The sequence below is a fragment of the Scyliorhinus torazame genome, chromosome 11, assembly GCF_047496885.1.
Source record: "Scyliorhinus torazame isolate Kashiwa2021f chromosome 11, sScyTor2.1, whole genome shotgun sequence".
In the NCBI taxonomy this organism is placed as follows: Eukaryota; Metazoa; Chordata; class Chondrichthyes; order Carcharhiniformes; family Scyliorhinidae; genus Scyliorhinus; species Scyliorhinus torazame.
The window spans coordinates 11,887,912-11,902,434 of record NC_092717.1 but is presented as its reverse complement, the minus strand read 5'-3'; the positions used below and the strand labels follow the sequence as shown (position 1 = coordinate 11,902,434).

Here is a 14,523-nt window from a genome sequence, read left to right as displayed (position 1 = left end):
AGCAGTGCTAACCACTGCGCCACCGTGCACCCTATTTCCATCATTTTCTGTTTTAATTTCTGATTTCCAGCATCCGCAGTATTGTACTTTTGCACCAAGAAGGCTAACGTTAACGTGTATGCTTCAGGAAATTGTGGGTACCATGGTAGCCTGCCAACAAGCTCCCTCGGGTGGGTGAGGAATGGAGGAGTCCATCTTCAAATTGTCTAAAATGGGCTTCGCTCTGAAAATATGGAGTGAGTGGTGGTGCCCACCACGATGGAGTGTCCACTCGCAGTTCTGCTGGCTCGCACTCTGCTTTCAAATGGCTGCCGCTGCCTCTGTAGAATGATGTTGAAAGGGGCGTCCAGAGCAACACAGAGTCACAGGAGTGCAGAGGTGCAGCCTTGGCAGAAGGACCTTGACTCAACAGGCCCCTCTCAGGGTGACAGCAGGCTTGCTACCCCTGCCACCCGATGCCAGGCTGATGATGGGGAGCATTTAAAGCACCTTGGTCCCTGGGGAAACTATCGAGAGAAGCCGAGCGTTTCCTCGTCTGCTTCATTCTGCCCATTGGCAATATCTGCTACATTTCCCTGAACCTTGTCTGCTCTGAAAGTAACAACTACAGCTTCACAGACCTCCCCACGTAACGGAATCCGTCCTCTAACACAAGCAGATGGTTTTCAGATTTATTTGAATATTGAAGAGGTTGGATTGAGTCTCAGGATCAATGAGGTGTAAAATTTCCATTAATTCACGTGGAATTCAAATTTCCATTAATTAATGGCTTCACCTCATTTCCACTGCAGGTTCAGACCTGAGCCGTATATGCGCACATCGCGTGATCAGATGTGAAGCACTGTGAATTTGTGTCCACCCAATATCTGTGCTGATTTGGGTGGCAATCAAGAGTGAGCAACTTGTCATGGAACCTCCTAGTGGTCCCCAAATGCCTGATAAGATAGTGGCCGCCCCTTCAGTTGTCATAATGTTCCAGTGAGACACGAAGTTCCGAATATGTAACCAGAAGTGTATCAGTGCTTCTGCCAGTCAAAGACAATCGAAGAGGTTTTGCGCTTCACTCCGAAGAAGCGTCATATTCAACTGGGAATGTGAACTCTGTTTTTCTGTCTCTTACAGATGCTGCCAGACCAGCTGAGTTTCTCCAGCACTTTCTGTCTTTGTTACTTTAAAGTTGTAGCTTACGAGCTCTTTCTTCCCTGATGTCAGCCACCCTCAGTATATGGTAACTCCCCGATGTCCATTATTCATACTTAGCAAATGCAAAAAAAGAAAGAAAATCACTTTCGGAGAGCTTTGCCCGCCGTGACAAAATTGCTGTGCTTTTCTTCTTAAATTTGAGCTTTATAGTCTCGCCTCCCCCTTCGCTTCAAAGGAGTGATGTTGACCCAGCGAAAGCAGTTGTAAGACATGGACAGGCTAGGGAGCTCCCCTCCCCTCCCCTTTCTCTCAATCTCAACTCGCTGCTGCAAAATGTATCTCCTACTTTGAACGAAAACATAGCTTTGAAAACGGCTCAAGGGAATTTGCGTTGTGGTCGCCAGGTGGGCTTTCCTACAGAATGGACTGTTTCTCCAGGTTGCTGAGAACTTATAATTCCTGTTTGTCACTAATCTGCTGCGGTGGGGGGGGATGCAAATCCATAGAAACCCTACAGTGCAGATGGAGGCCATTTGGCCCATCGAGTCTGCGCCAACCCTCTAAAAGAGCGCCCTCCCTAAGCCCATTCCCCTGCCCTATCCTCGCCTAACCTGCACACCTTTGGACACTAAAAGGCAACTTGGACACTAAAGGGCAATTTATCTATCCACCTAACCTGCACATCTTTGGACTGTGGGAGGAAACCGGAGCACCCGGAGGAAACTCGTGCGGGCACGAGGAGACCGTGTGAACTCCACACAGGCCAGAATCGAACCCGGGTCCCTGGCGCTGTGAGGCAGCACTGCTAACCACTGTGTCACTGTGCCGCCGTCAAATGTTGGAGGATAAACGATTGAAGTCGTACTTGTTGAACAGGACTTGCTTAGCCCGGGATTTCCGTCACAATGTCACTTCTCTCGTGCTTGTTTCCAAACTTCTCCCAAGACCTGGCCCGCCTGCAGCAACCCCCTCCACCTTCCCCCCCCCCCCCCCCCACCACCACCACCAGCACCCCCAAGCCCACCTTCCCGTCCCAAGACTTCTCTAACCTCCTCCAGCCCTACAACTCCCTGAGATTTCCGGCATTCCTCCAATTCTGGCTTCACGCATATTCAGGAACTCTTCTCAATTTTGTTTAACGGGGGATAAAAGTTGCCTAATATGTTTTGTTTCGCTGATTTCCTTTTTAAAAAAAAAATATTTTGATTGAAGTATTTGCAAAAATTTTTATAACAATAACAAACAAAATAATAATAACACAAACAACAACATGGTAAAATAGACATTTCCCACCCAACCCCTTCTGTACATCCCTTAACCATATTGCCCCCCCCCCCCCAACCCCCCAGCCAAATCAGTGACCATACCTAATCGTCACGTAAAAACTACTGTTGGTACAGCTCACTCCTGTGCCAGATGTAAGGTCAATCTCCATTCAAGGGAGATTAATTGGAAGTTTCACTGATTTAATAATGCACTCCACCGACATGTTTTATTTTCTGCATCTTGTTTGCTACGTTGAAGGGAGTTTTTTTTAAAAATGCGGTTGCCAATAGAAACATCGCCTCGTTTCATACTTCCATCTTCACAGTGGAAATTACTTTTGAAACCTTTCTTATTTCTGGGTTTTCAGGTATGGATTTTTTTGCCTCTACGAAGCATGTATGTGCCTCTGTGCTGAACATTTTATTGTCCAGTGCAGATGTTGGAATAATGACTTTGTGGTGTTAGTGCTGGGTTTGGGATGGAGTCAGAAAGGGTGAGCAGAGGAGTATATCGTAAATACAGATGAGTAACGGAAATGTAGACGTAACACCGTAAAACATAATGCTGTTTGTTCTTACAGGCGATTGAGGTGGCAAGATGTAATGAATCAACATTGCAAGCTCATTGTATGTTTTGTGTGCCTTTTCTTTTTATGGTCATTCCTGCTGAAGTTCCTGCTGAAGTTTTCAACTTTCTGGTGTGTGTTTTTCGCGCGATTTGACAGATCGACTAGAAATTAAGTAAAACCACTTCCTTTTTTATTTGATTGCAGAAGTAGTGCAGGGTAACAGAAAATTCAAATGATGATTCATCGTTCCTTTCAGAATGGGAAGTTTTGAAAAATTGTTTATTTTAATCCAGCCCTCGACCTGCAAAGAGCGAGCAATATTTTCCGCCCAGCTCGTCGGGAGCAAGGTCAAAGTTATTGAGCCGCCTGCTCATAATGCAGCATTTTAATCCTCTCTCCTCTTGAACGGGGAGAGATCTACAGGAAATGTAATTCAATTCTACATTTCAACTTTAACTGTGTCAAAGTAAGTGTGTGTGTGTGTGTGTGGGGGGGGGGGGGGGGGCACATGCAGTGTCCAGGATGGTCAAATGCCAAGGATGGTAATTGTGATCTTTTGCATTCTATTAATAATTGCAATATAGCATTTTATATTTACACTCAGCACTAAAAATATGATGGACTGGTATTACTATGTTAGGAAGTGTGCTGTGAAACCTGCTGTAAAAGAGGTTTCAATTACTTAAAGGAAAATGAATTTCTTTCAGGGTTTAGTTGATTACTGATTCACTTCCTTACAGCCCCCTGGGCACAGTTATCCTTCTAGATGTGCATGTTTTGCTCGATCCTTAGGTTGAGCCTAGCAATGCATCCTGTATGATATAATTTTCCAAAATAACTCTTGAGAATTTTAATCTTAAATCCAGACACCGCCATAAGTGTATGCCCGAGGAGCCGCGGAAACACGTTGTCTGTTTGTGTAGTTGTGCTAACTGGTTAGTTAACTGTGCAGGAGATAAAATGAGTAATCATTAATCCGCTTTGGTAACTCTCAAATTCCCCTTTGTTTAACCCACTTGGCTTTACTTCTTGCAGTGCATATTTAGCAGTCAGAGCAGAGACAGTTGTCTGCTTACAGAACGGTACACCATGTTATTAACCTTCATCTTGAGTCTGAGATTGAGGTTTATAGACCTGGTACAAAGCTCAGCGATTCTGGGGATTTACAGCGACATGTGCAAAATGTTGTGCCCAGGCGGATGACAGACTTTATACACGGTCTGAAGGCAAATCACTTTTATCATTGGGGCTGTTTTATGCAGGATGCTGTTAGATTAGTGTTAGTTAGGAGTTAAAGGACGCTTCTCAAATAGCAACTAGTTTCCCATTGGGAGTAATATATACATGCAGTTAATCATCAGCAAGGTATGGCTGGATTTTGAGAAAAGGGACCCTTTTTTTCTTTCCTTGCAGCTGTTCGAAGTTTGAAGAAAGATTATAATGTGGGTAAATTGACCACGAAAGGATCAGAGTGCATCGACAGGAAGGACCACAGAGTTAATTCTACTGCCAGACCCAGTCCTTGTGTTCTAAAGTGTGTGGAAATGATTCTATAATTGAAGAGGAAGGATATCTTTATGGCTGTGCTATTAAAGACATTGAATTCCCATTATAGATGGCATTAGCCCGAATTAAAAGTCATACATTTAATCTGTTTACTGGTACAGTGCACCGTTTTATTTATTTTTCTCTTCTGACGCATGCTTGAGATATTTTTAGTTGAGCAACAGGAGATCAGCAAACTGGGTGAGAAGGCACCATAATTTTTTAATAGGCATTTTTAAAAGCTGCAAAGTTCTGGGGGCTCCGCTGCTGTCTGTTACATTCCGTGAAGCTTCCCAGACAAACTGGTCCATGAAGGTCAGCAAGACACCAAGCGAAATTTGTCGTACAAAGTATATTTAATTCTGCCGTGAGCTTTTTGCAGATGAAACACTGCGCACATAACTGCAAGTCTGTGATTTTTAAAACATTGTTCTTCAACAACAACAACCTGTATTTATATAGCATCTCTAACGCATTTCCCAACGCGCTTCACAGCAGGTTTATCTCCCCGTGTGTGCGTGGGTTTCCTCCGGGTGCTCCGGTTTCCTCCCACAGTCCAAAGATGTGCAGGTTAGGTGGATTGGCCATGCTAAATTGGCCCTTAGTGTCCAAAATTGCCCTTTGTGTTGGGTGGGGTTACTGGGTTATGGGGATAGGGTGGAGGTGTGGGCTTGGGTAGGGTGCTCTTTCCAAGAGCCGGTGCAGACTCGATGGGCTGAATGGCCTCCTTCTGCACTGTAAATTCTATGAAAAATCAGACTGAATTTGCCACCCACCCAAATAAGGAGCTATGTGGACGGATGGCTAAAACCTTGGTCAGAGAGTTAAAGGAGGAGAGGGAGCTGAGGAGGTTTAGGGAGGGAATTCCAGAGCTTAGGGCCTAGATAGCTGAAAGCACGGCTGCCAATGACAAGAGAGTTGAAAATCAGGAATGTGCAAGAGGCTGGAATTGGAGGAGCGCAGAGATCTCAGAGGGTGTAAGAAAGAAGGGGTTGACAGAGGTGAGGAGGGACAAAGATTTGACAACGAGGATGATAGAATTTTAACTTTGAGTTGTTCCCGAAATCGGGGCCAATGAAGGTCAGCCATCACATGGATGATGGATGAATAGCACTTTGTGTGAGTTGGTAGGTTCTCGGTAATGTATATGGCATCTGTTATGTTCTGGGTTATGGCTGTAGTACAGATGCACACAGAACATCCAGTTCTTTGACTAGTAAGATGATTTATTAACAGTATTAACATGTGGAAAGATAACTGATGAATTGTGACACGGACAGTAACGAATAAATGAATTCAGTGAATTCTCCTGGAGCTACTTCTAGTGAGACTATCCTCATGTATGTCTTACTACCAACTGGCGGGTATCTCAAGTCACATGATAGATCTCTATCGCCACCAGCTGGTTGGAGGTCACATCGCTAATTATGTACAGAAATGTGCACGGGCAAATCACCACAGCATCCACCGTGAGATGGTGGGGATGCTGCTGAGGTAGTTGCTCTGTCCTGAGTGGTGTCAGGCTTCATTAGTGACCTTGCAGCGGCACCGTTCACACGATGAAGGTTTAATCTGGAGCTTTGTAAACATTGAAGAAGCATTGAGGAATCAGGACGTTAAGCCACTTGTTGTGAAGTACCCAGCCTCTTGCTTCCTCTTATAGCTTGGGTATTAGTATGGCTGGTTCAGTTAAGCTTCTGGCCATAGGTGATCCTGAGGATGTTGGTGATTGGGGACTCTGAGATGGTAATGCATTATAAGTTTCAGGGTGGAGGAAGGGCATTTTCTTCCTGGAGATGGCCATCGCCTAGCACTCACACGTTACAAATGCTCACTGCCAGTTGTCAGCTCGCGCCTGAATGGTTCTGCCGTTGATGCTTCATTACCAGAGGAGCTGGACAATTTGGGATGGTCAGCAAGCTGCCAAATTCCTAACCTTGTTAAAGAGAGAGGGTTATTGATAAAACAGCTGAAGGTTGGTGAGTTCAGGGAAGCTGGATCCATGCTCTGGTGTATTTCCCCTCAATGATTTGTCTGCCAAACGTCCTACGGCCTGGCGGAGCGCAGGCGTCAGGTAGAAATCCAGCCACTGGCGAGTTTTCCCTTTGGCCCCATTGACCTTCGACCTGGGGACCTCCTTGGTGCTGAAGTCGAGGGCAGTGATCACCCCGCCCCATGCTAAGTCCCTGTGTCCGTGTTTGGATACAGCAGGTGAGAACTGCAGCAGTAGCTCCAGGCGTGGCTGAACCAGGGATTTATATAGCTGAAGTATAACTTCTACCCTCTTGTATTCGAGTCCGCTAGATGTAAAGGCCAACATTCCATGAGTCTTTTTGGTTATTTTCTGGACCTGCTCATGACGATTTTAATGATCTTTGTCCCAAGACCTCCAAGTTTCTTTGAGCCTCTCTGTTTCTATCTTTTCATCATTTAGAAAGTCCCTTGTTTATTCTTTATATAGCCAAGGCGGGATAACTTCACATTTGCCCGTAATGAAATCCACAGTTTTGCCCATTCACCTAATCTGTCAAATAATCTGTCAATATATCTCTTTGTGATTTGTGAAGAGTGAAATTGAAGATAAGTAAGAAGCAAAGTGGGATTTAAAAAAAAAAAGAAATATAACTTTGCGTCGTGAGCAAAATAGGGGGAGATGAGGAGAAATCTTTTCTTACCTCGGGTTCCTGTGATCTGGAGTGCTCTACCTTAAAGGGCGATGGAAGCAGATTCAACAGTCACTTTCCTAAAGGAATTGGATAAATACTCGAAATTGAGAAGTTTACAGGGCTACGGGGAAAGAGTAGGGAAGTGACACTAACTGGATCGCTCTTTCAGAGAGCCAGAACAGGCTGAATGATCTCCTACTCTGTAAGATTCTATGATGATAATGGGCTGGATTCTCCGGCCTCCCAGCCATGTGTTTCCCGGCAGCGCACCGTTCGCTGGCAGCGGGATTCTATCTTCCCGCCGCTTGTCAATGGGAATTGATGCCGCCTCACGCCGTCGGGAAACCCACGGGTGGGGGCGCGCTGCCGGAGGGAACAGAGAATCCCGACAACCGGAGAATTCCGGCCACAAGCTATAACTCTGCTTTGGTTCCGTTTTCTCCCGTTCTTTCAATGGCGTCACGGTAGCACAGTGGTTAGCACTGTTACTTCACAGCGCCAGGGTCCCAGGTTCGATTCCGGCTTGGGTCACTGCGCGGAGCCTGCACATTCTCCCCGTGTCTGCGTGGGTTTCCTCCGGGTGCTCCGGTTTCCTCCCACAGTCCAAAGACGTGCGGGTTAGGTGGATTGGACATTCTGAATTCTCCCCCTGTGTACCCGAACAGGCGCCGGAGTGTGGCGACTAGGGGCTTTTCACCGTAACTTCATTGCAGTGTAATGTAAGCCTACTTGTGACAATAAAGATTATTATTATTGATGAAATCAGCGAAATGTACAGTCAAAGTCGAAGTCCCGCGCACAAAAGAAACTTTTAAGTTGACTTTGAGGGTGACTGGGGTGGAGGCCAGATTTTCTTCCCCAGTTACAAGGTGCACTTGGTGGGTTGCATGTTTGTGATTTCCCCAGCTTCGGGGCAAGTCGCTTTATTGGAACACATGGCCTTCTCCAATTGCTGACTGGTATTGGTCAGCTGTTGCAAGCATTTGGTGTTTCTATGGAAATAATTTTCAGTGCTAAATTGCTGTGTTGCTGTGCGGCAGGTGGACGTAGCTGGTGTCTGATGTCTCTTGCCTTTAGTTTAATATGGGAAGTGTTGGCACAATCAGAATGACATCCTGTTAAAATTTGCAACTTTTTGTTCCTAAAAGCTCAGAGCTGGGAATTCCGATAAAACAGAAAGCAACTGTTTCTCGTTGACCTTCAAACTTGTTTTTGCTGCTGTTGGCACAACTGAAAGAAATGTTTTGAGCAAAACTGACAGTATGTCGGTGGTAGTAATTATAGTTTCTTACAATGCTGGGTGAGAACTATTTACATTTATAGGGAATCAATGTTGCGTCACAGATGAAGAAGTGGACCTGTCATTTCCGTACACTTTGTTTTCATTTTGCGGGACAGGTTGTTAAATCATTTAAACAGCGGACCACTTTTGAGCTGGTAGAAATAAATTGCAAAGAGCATGCCACGTCATTTATCCGCTGAATCCTTTAAAGGATTCGGAATCAATGACCATGATATGAAGATATGCCAACAGGGAACATCTCCGGCCTCATCTACCAAACTCTGGTCATTCATATTATTTGTTACTTTCAAAATGTGCCCTCTGGTTGTTGATTGTCATTGCAAAAGAGTTTACAGCGCAGAAACAGGCCATTCAGCCCATCTGATCCATGCCGGTTTCCTACACCTCATTGCGAAACACACTGTTAACATCAATAAGTCACATGAAGGCAACAAAGTGATAGCTGTCACCATCATGTTCTGAATTCGACATCTGAAGCGATGAGAGAGTTGGACTTGTCAGCTACTCGGGCCTGAAGCTCTGGAATTCCCTCTCTGCCCCTCCAGCTCTCACTCCCCCTTTAAGACATCGTGAATATGCACTCCCAGAGGTTTCTTAAGTTGAACAAACAAACTTTAATTACGTGGCTGCTTTTTTAGCTGCATGCTTCGAGCTAGTCCATAGCACAAGCTTTCTTTATTTTAAATTTTTTACATTAAGGGGCAATTTAGCGTGTGTCATGATATCCACATCAGCATATCATGGTGCAATCACACACACACTGATGGACAGGTAGTTGGACCAACCAGCACACACATAACATCGCAGCCAATCACCAGTGAGAGCACACGCACTATAAAACAGGGAACACCACAGTTCCTGCTCATTCTACCTGGAGATAGCTCAGAGCACAGAGCTCACAGCGTGCCACTCAGACATACACCATGTGCTGAGTGCCTCACTAAGATAGTGATCGGGCTGGGTCCACAGGTTAGGTGGTGAAGCACGTACCCAAGCCAGCAGTTAGTGGTTGTCATTGTTAAGACAATAAAACAGAGTTGTACCATCTACAGCCGTGTTGGATCATTTGTGCATCAGAACACCCAACACGACATGATACCAGTAGTGGAAGCTAACCAGCGACTGTGAGACCTACCTGCACCCTTTCAGAAATCTGCCATCCTGCTCCATGGAAAACATCAGCCCGCCACAGCCGTTCCGAATCGCTGGAAATCTTGGCGTCAACTGGAAGTTGTTTAAACAGTGCTTCCAGCTCTTCCTAGAAGCCACGGACAGGGAGAATGCATCGGACACCAGGAAGATCGCCCTCCTCCTCTCCACGGCGGGGCAACAGGCCATTCACATCTACAACTCCCTGGCATTTGCGGAAGGCGAGGACAAGACAAAATATAAGACGGTGCTTCTGAAGTTCGAGGAACACTTCAGCGTGGAAGTCAATGAGAGCTTTGAGAGGTACCTCTTCCAGCAGTGCCTGCAGGGTAAGGATGAGCCTTTCCAATCTTACTTGACACACCTCCGTATCCTCGTGCAGTCCTGCGGCTATGAGGCCACCTCCGACTCCATGATACTGGATCAGATAGTTTTTGGGGTCATCTCGGACACCCTACGCCAGCAGCTCCTCAAAATAAAGTGCCTCACCCTAGCGACTCCCATCGAGACCTGCGTCCTCCACGTGAACGCGACCAGCCGGTACTCCCAAATCCAGGTGGCCGAAATGGCACGGCAGGGGTCCTACGAGGCGGAGCGGGTCCAGTCGATCGAGTTCCTCCCGGCCCGCGGCCTGGACGAGGGCGTCCATTTTGCACGCTTCCCGAGGCCTACCGTGCTTGTACGCGGCAAAAGAGGGGACGTTGACGCAGAGGGACGTGATGCGCAGGCGCGCTCTATGCTGGACCGCACCGTGCATGTGCGGTGGCGCAACGAACGCAACGAACGCCATGACATCACGACGTGCGGCAACTGTGTCTCCGCCCACTTAAAGCGGCAATGTCCGGCCAAAGAGCGACAATGCCTCCGCTGTGGCAGGATGGGCCATTACGCTGCCTGCTGTCGAGCAGCTCAACCTGCCAACTCCCAACAATTTTGCCAGCCTCGCAGGGACGTGCGGGCGATTCAGCCCCCCTACACTGAGTCATATCCTGATCGAATGCAGACCAGCGATACCAAAAACAGGGAGCCCTTCTGCGTTGCGGTAATCCACAAGAACCGGATGTCCCCAAGTCAGAACCACCAGCCGCTGCCCGTGCACAGCATTGATCCGGGCGATGAGTGGTGTGCCACCCTAACGGTCAACCGATCACAGATCACATTTCGCCTGGACACTGGTGCCTCCGCCAATCTCCTCACATGGTCAGCCTTCCAGACCTTGAAGGTTAAACCACCGATTCTGCCATCCCACTGTCAGCTGGTTGACTACAATGGAAACGTCATCCCGGGCACGGGGTCCTGTCAGCTCGAGGTTACACACAACTCACACAAAGCCACATTATCGTTTGAAATCGTTGGATCCTCAAAGGACTCTCTGTTAGGCGCACAGGCATGCAAGATCCTCCACCTCGTTCAGCGGGTACACACTCTGTCTCCAGAAGGCATGTCCGATTTCCCGGATGCAAACTTTAGGGCGCAGCTCCCCTCACTCCTCGCGCACAACCAGGAGGTTTTTGAGAGCATGGGCACACTGCCCTACACTTACAGAATACGGCTCAAACCGGACGCCACCCCGGTCATTCACGCACCTCGTAGGGTCCCAGCACCACTCAAGTACCACCTCAAGCAGCAGCTGCAGGACCTGCAGGACCAAGGAGTGCTTTCCCGGGTCACGGAGCCAACGCCATGGGTCAGCTCCATGGTGCGCGTCAAGAAGCCCTCCGGTGAGCTCCGGATCTGTATCGACCCAAAATATTTGAATAACAACATTATGAGGGAACACTACCCCATACCCAAACGAGAAGAAATCACGAGTGAAATGGCGCGGGCAAAAATATTCACCAAGCTTGATGCCTCAAAGGGTTTTTGGCAGATTCAATTGGATCAGTCCAGCAGGAAGCTGTGCACTTTCAACACTCCATTTGGCAGATACTGCTAGAATAGGATTCCATTCGGCATCATCTCGGCCTCTGAAGTGTTCCATCGCATCATGGAACAGATGATGGAGGGCATCGAAGGGGTACGCGTCTACGTAGACGACGTTATCATCTGGTCCACCACACCACAGGAGCACATCAGTCGTCTCCAGCGTGTCTTTGCACGGATACGAGATCAGGGCCTGCGCCTCAACCGAGCCAAGTGCTCTTTTGGCCAGACTGAGCGAAAGTTTTTGGGGACCACATCTCCCGGTCGGGTGTGCGGCCGGATGCCGACAAAGTGGCAGCCATCGCAGCCATGCCGCAGCCGTCAGACAAGAAGGCAGTGCTGCGCTTTCTCGGGATGGTCAACTTCCTGGGGAAGTTCATTCCTAACCTTGCTTCGTACACGACTGCTCTTCGCCACCTGATCAAAAAGACAACGGAATTCCAGTGGCTGCCCGCACACCAGAGTGAATGGGAGGAGCTCAAGGTCAAGCTCACCACCGCCCCGGGACTGGCGTTTTTCGATACCACACGGGAAACAAAGATCTCAACTGACGCCAGCCAGTCCGGCATTGAGGTGGTACTCCTGCAACGGGACAACACCGCATCATGGGCCCCGGTCGCCTATGCGTCGCGGGCCATGACCCCCACAGAACAGCGCTATGCGCAGATTGAAAAGGAGTGCCTAGGCCTGTTGACTGGCATCGACAAATTTCACGATTATGTATACGGTCTTCTGCAGTTCACTGTGGAGACCGACCATCGCCCCCTGGTCGGGATCATTCAGAAGGACCTCAACGATATGACCCCTCGCCTCCAGCGCATTCTGCTCAAGCTCCGGAGGTACGACTTCCAACTTGTCTACACCTCGGGAAAGGATCTCATCACCGCAGATGCTCTGTCCAGGGCGGTCAACACACCGCCCGACTCGGAGGGGTTCGTTTTGTCAGGTCGACGCACAAGTAGCCTTCACATCGGCCAATCTGCCGGCCACTGACGCACGTCTGGCCCACATTCGCCGTGAGACTGCGGATGACCCCCATCTACAGCGTGTAATGCGCCACATGACGGAAGGGTGGCTCAAGGGGCAGTGCCCACAATTTTACAATGTCCTGGACGACTTGGCCGTAATTGATGGTGTCCTCCTGAAGTTGGACCAGATCGTGATCCCACACAGCATGCACCGACTTGTCCTCGAACAACTGCACAAAGGCCATCTCAGAGTTGAAAAGTGCAGACGGAGGGCCCGAGAGGCTGTGTACTGGCCGGGCATCAGCGACGACATCGCCAACATGGTGCTCAACTGCCCCACCTGCCAAAGGTTTCAGCCAGCGCAACCCCCTGAGACACTTCAGCCGCATGAGTTGGTCACGGCCCCTGGGCGAAGGTGGGCGGGGACCTTTCTCATGCACTCGGCAGGGACTACATCATTCTGATTGACTACTTCTCAAGTTATCCGGAGGTCATACGCCTGCGCGACATGACATCATCAGCTGTCATCCGGCCATGCAAAGAAACCTTTGCTCGCCATGGAATTCTGCTCACCGTTATGTCTGACAACGGGCCTTGCTTTGCGAGCCAAGAATGGTCTTCCTTTGCCACTTCATACAACTTCACACATGTGACGTCCAGTCCCTTGCATCCTCAGTCGAATGGCAAGGCGGAAAAGGGCGTCCACATTGTGAAGCGGCTCCTCTGCAAGGCTGCTGATGCCGGATCTGACTTCTGTTTAGCACTGCTGGCCTATCGCTCTGCCCCACTGTCCACGGGCCTCTCGCCAGCCCAACTGTTGATGGGTCGCACCCTCAGGACCACTGTGCCGTCCATTCATGTTCCTGACCCCGACCATGCTCCAGTACTGCGAAGGATGCAACAACAGCGTGCTCAGCAGAAGGTGGCACATGACGCTCGGGCGACTGATCTTCCTGTCTTGGCGCCTGGAGACAATGTACGCATACACCGCCGAGGTTCTCCGCCATGTGGCTCCCCGCTCATTCCTGGTTCGTATGCCTGATGGCTCCATTCGCCGTCGTAATTGGCGGGCCCTTCGTCTGGTTCCGCGCTCGCTACGAGATCATGCACCGGTGCCACGCCCTCCTGTTGTCTCTGATGTCGACTTTGATGAGCTTTCTGCCACTCTGCCTCTTCCTCTCTCGCCCGTGGCCAGGCCCATTCCTCAGCCGGTGGATCCTGACCCACCCTTGAGGCGGTCAACCCAAATTCGTCGCCCATCTGAGAGACTTGACTTATGAGCCTGTTAGCACATTGGACTCACTGAATTGTTTTACAGTACTGTTAACGAGTTTCTTTTCTTGTTGTTCATTGTTCCAGAAGTTTTCTCTCGTCGTTTGCTGATTGCATTTGTTCTGTTATTGGTACAACCTCGTTGCTCTGTTGCACCTGACACCTTCCTCTGTATATAATTTAGCCTCATGTACATGTTGTAAATATTGCACACACATACTCAGTACACATTTCTATTTATTAGCATGTAGGCACATATCCTTGTGAAAGGGGGGGATGTCATGCTATCCACATCAGCATCATGGTGGAATCACACGCACACTGATGGACAGGTAGTTGGACCAACCAGCACACACATAACTTCGCAGCCAATCACCAGTGAGAGCACATGCACTATAAAACAGGGAACACCACAGTTCCCGCTCATTCTACCAGGAGATAGCTCAGAGCACAGAGCTCACAGCATGCCACTCAGACATAGACCATGTGCTGAGTGCCTCACTAAGATAGTGATAGGGCTGGGTCCACAGGTTAACTGGTGAAGCACGTACCCAAGCCAGCAGTTAGTGGTTGTCGTTGTTAAGACAATAAAACAGAGTTGTACCATCTACAGCCGTGTTGGATCATTTGTGCATCGGAACACCCAACACGACAGCGTGGCCAATCCACCTAACCTGCACATCTTTGGGTTGTGGGGGTGAAACCCACGCAAACACGGGG

General features: G+C 48.6%; 1 protein-coding gene across 2 annotated transcripts in view; it reads left to right on the top strand.

The window, feature by feature from the left end:
• The window catches only part of znf516 (zinc finger protein 516), a 217,695-nt gene that overhangs the window by 27,659 nt on the left and 175,513 nt on the right, over positions 1 to 14,523 (top strand). The window lies entirely within an intron of this gene.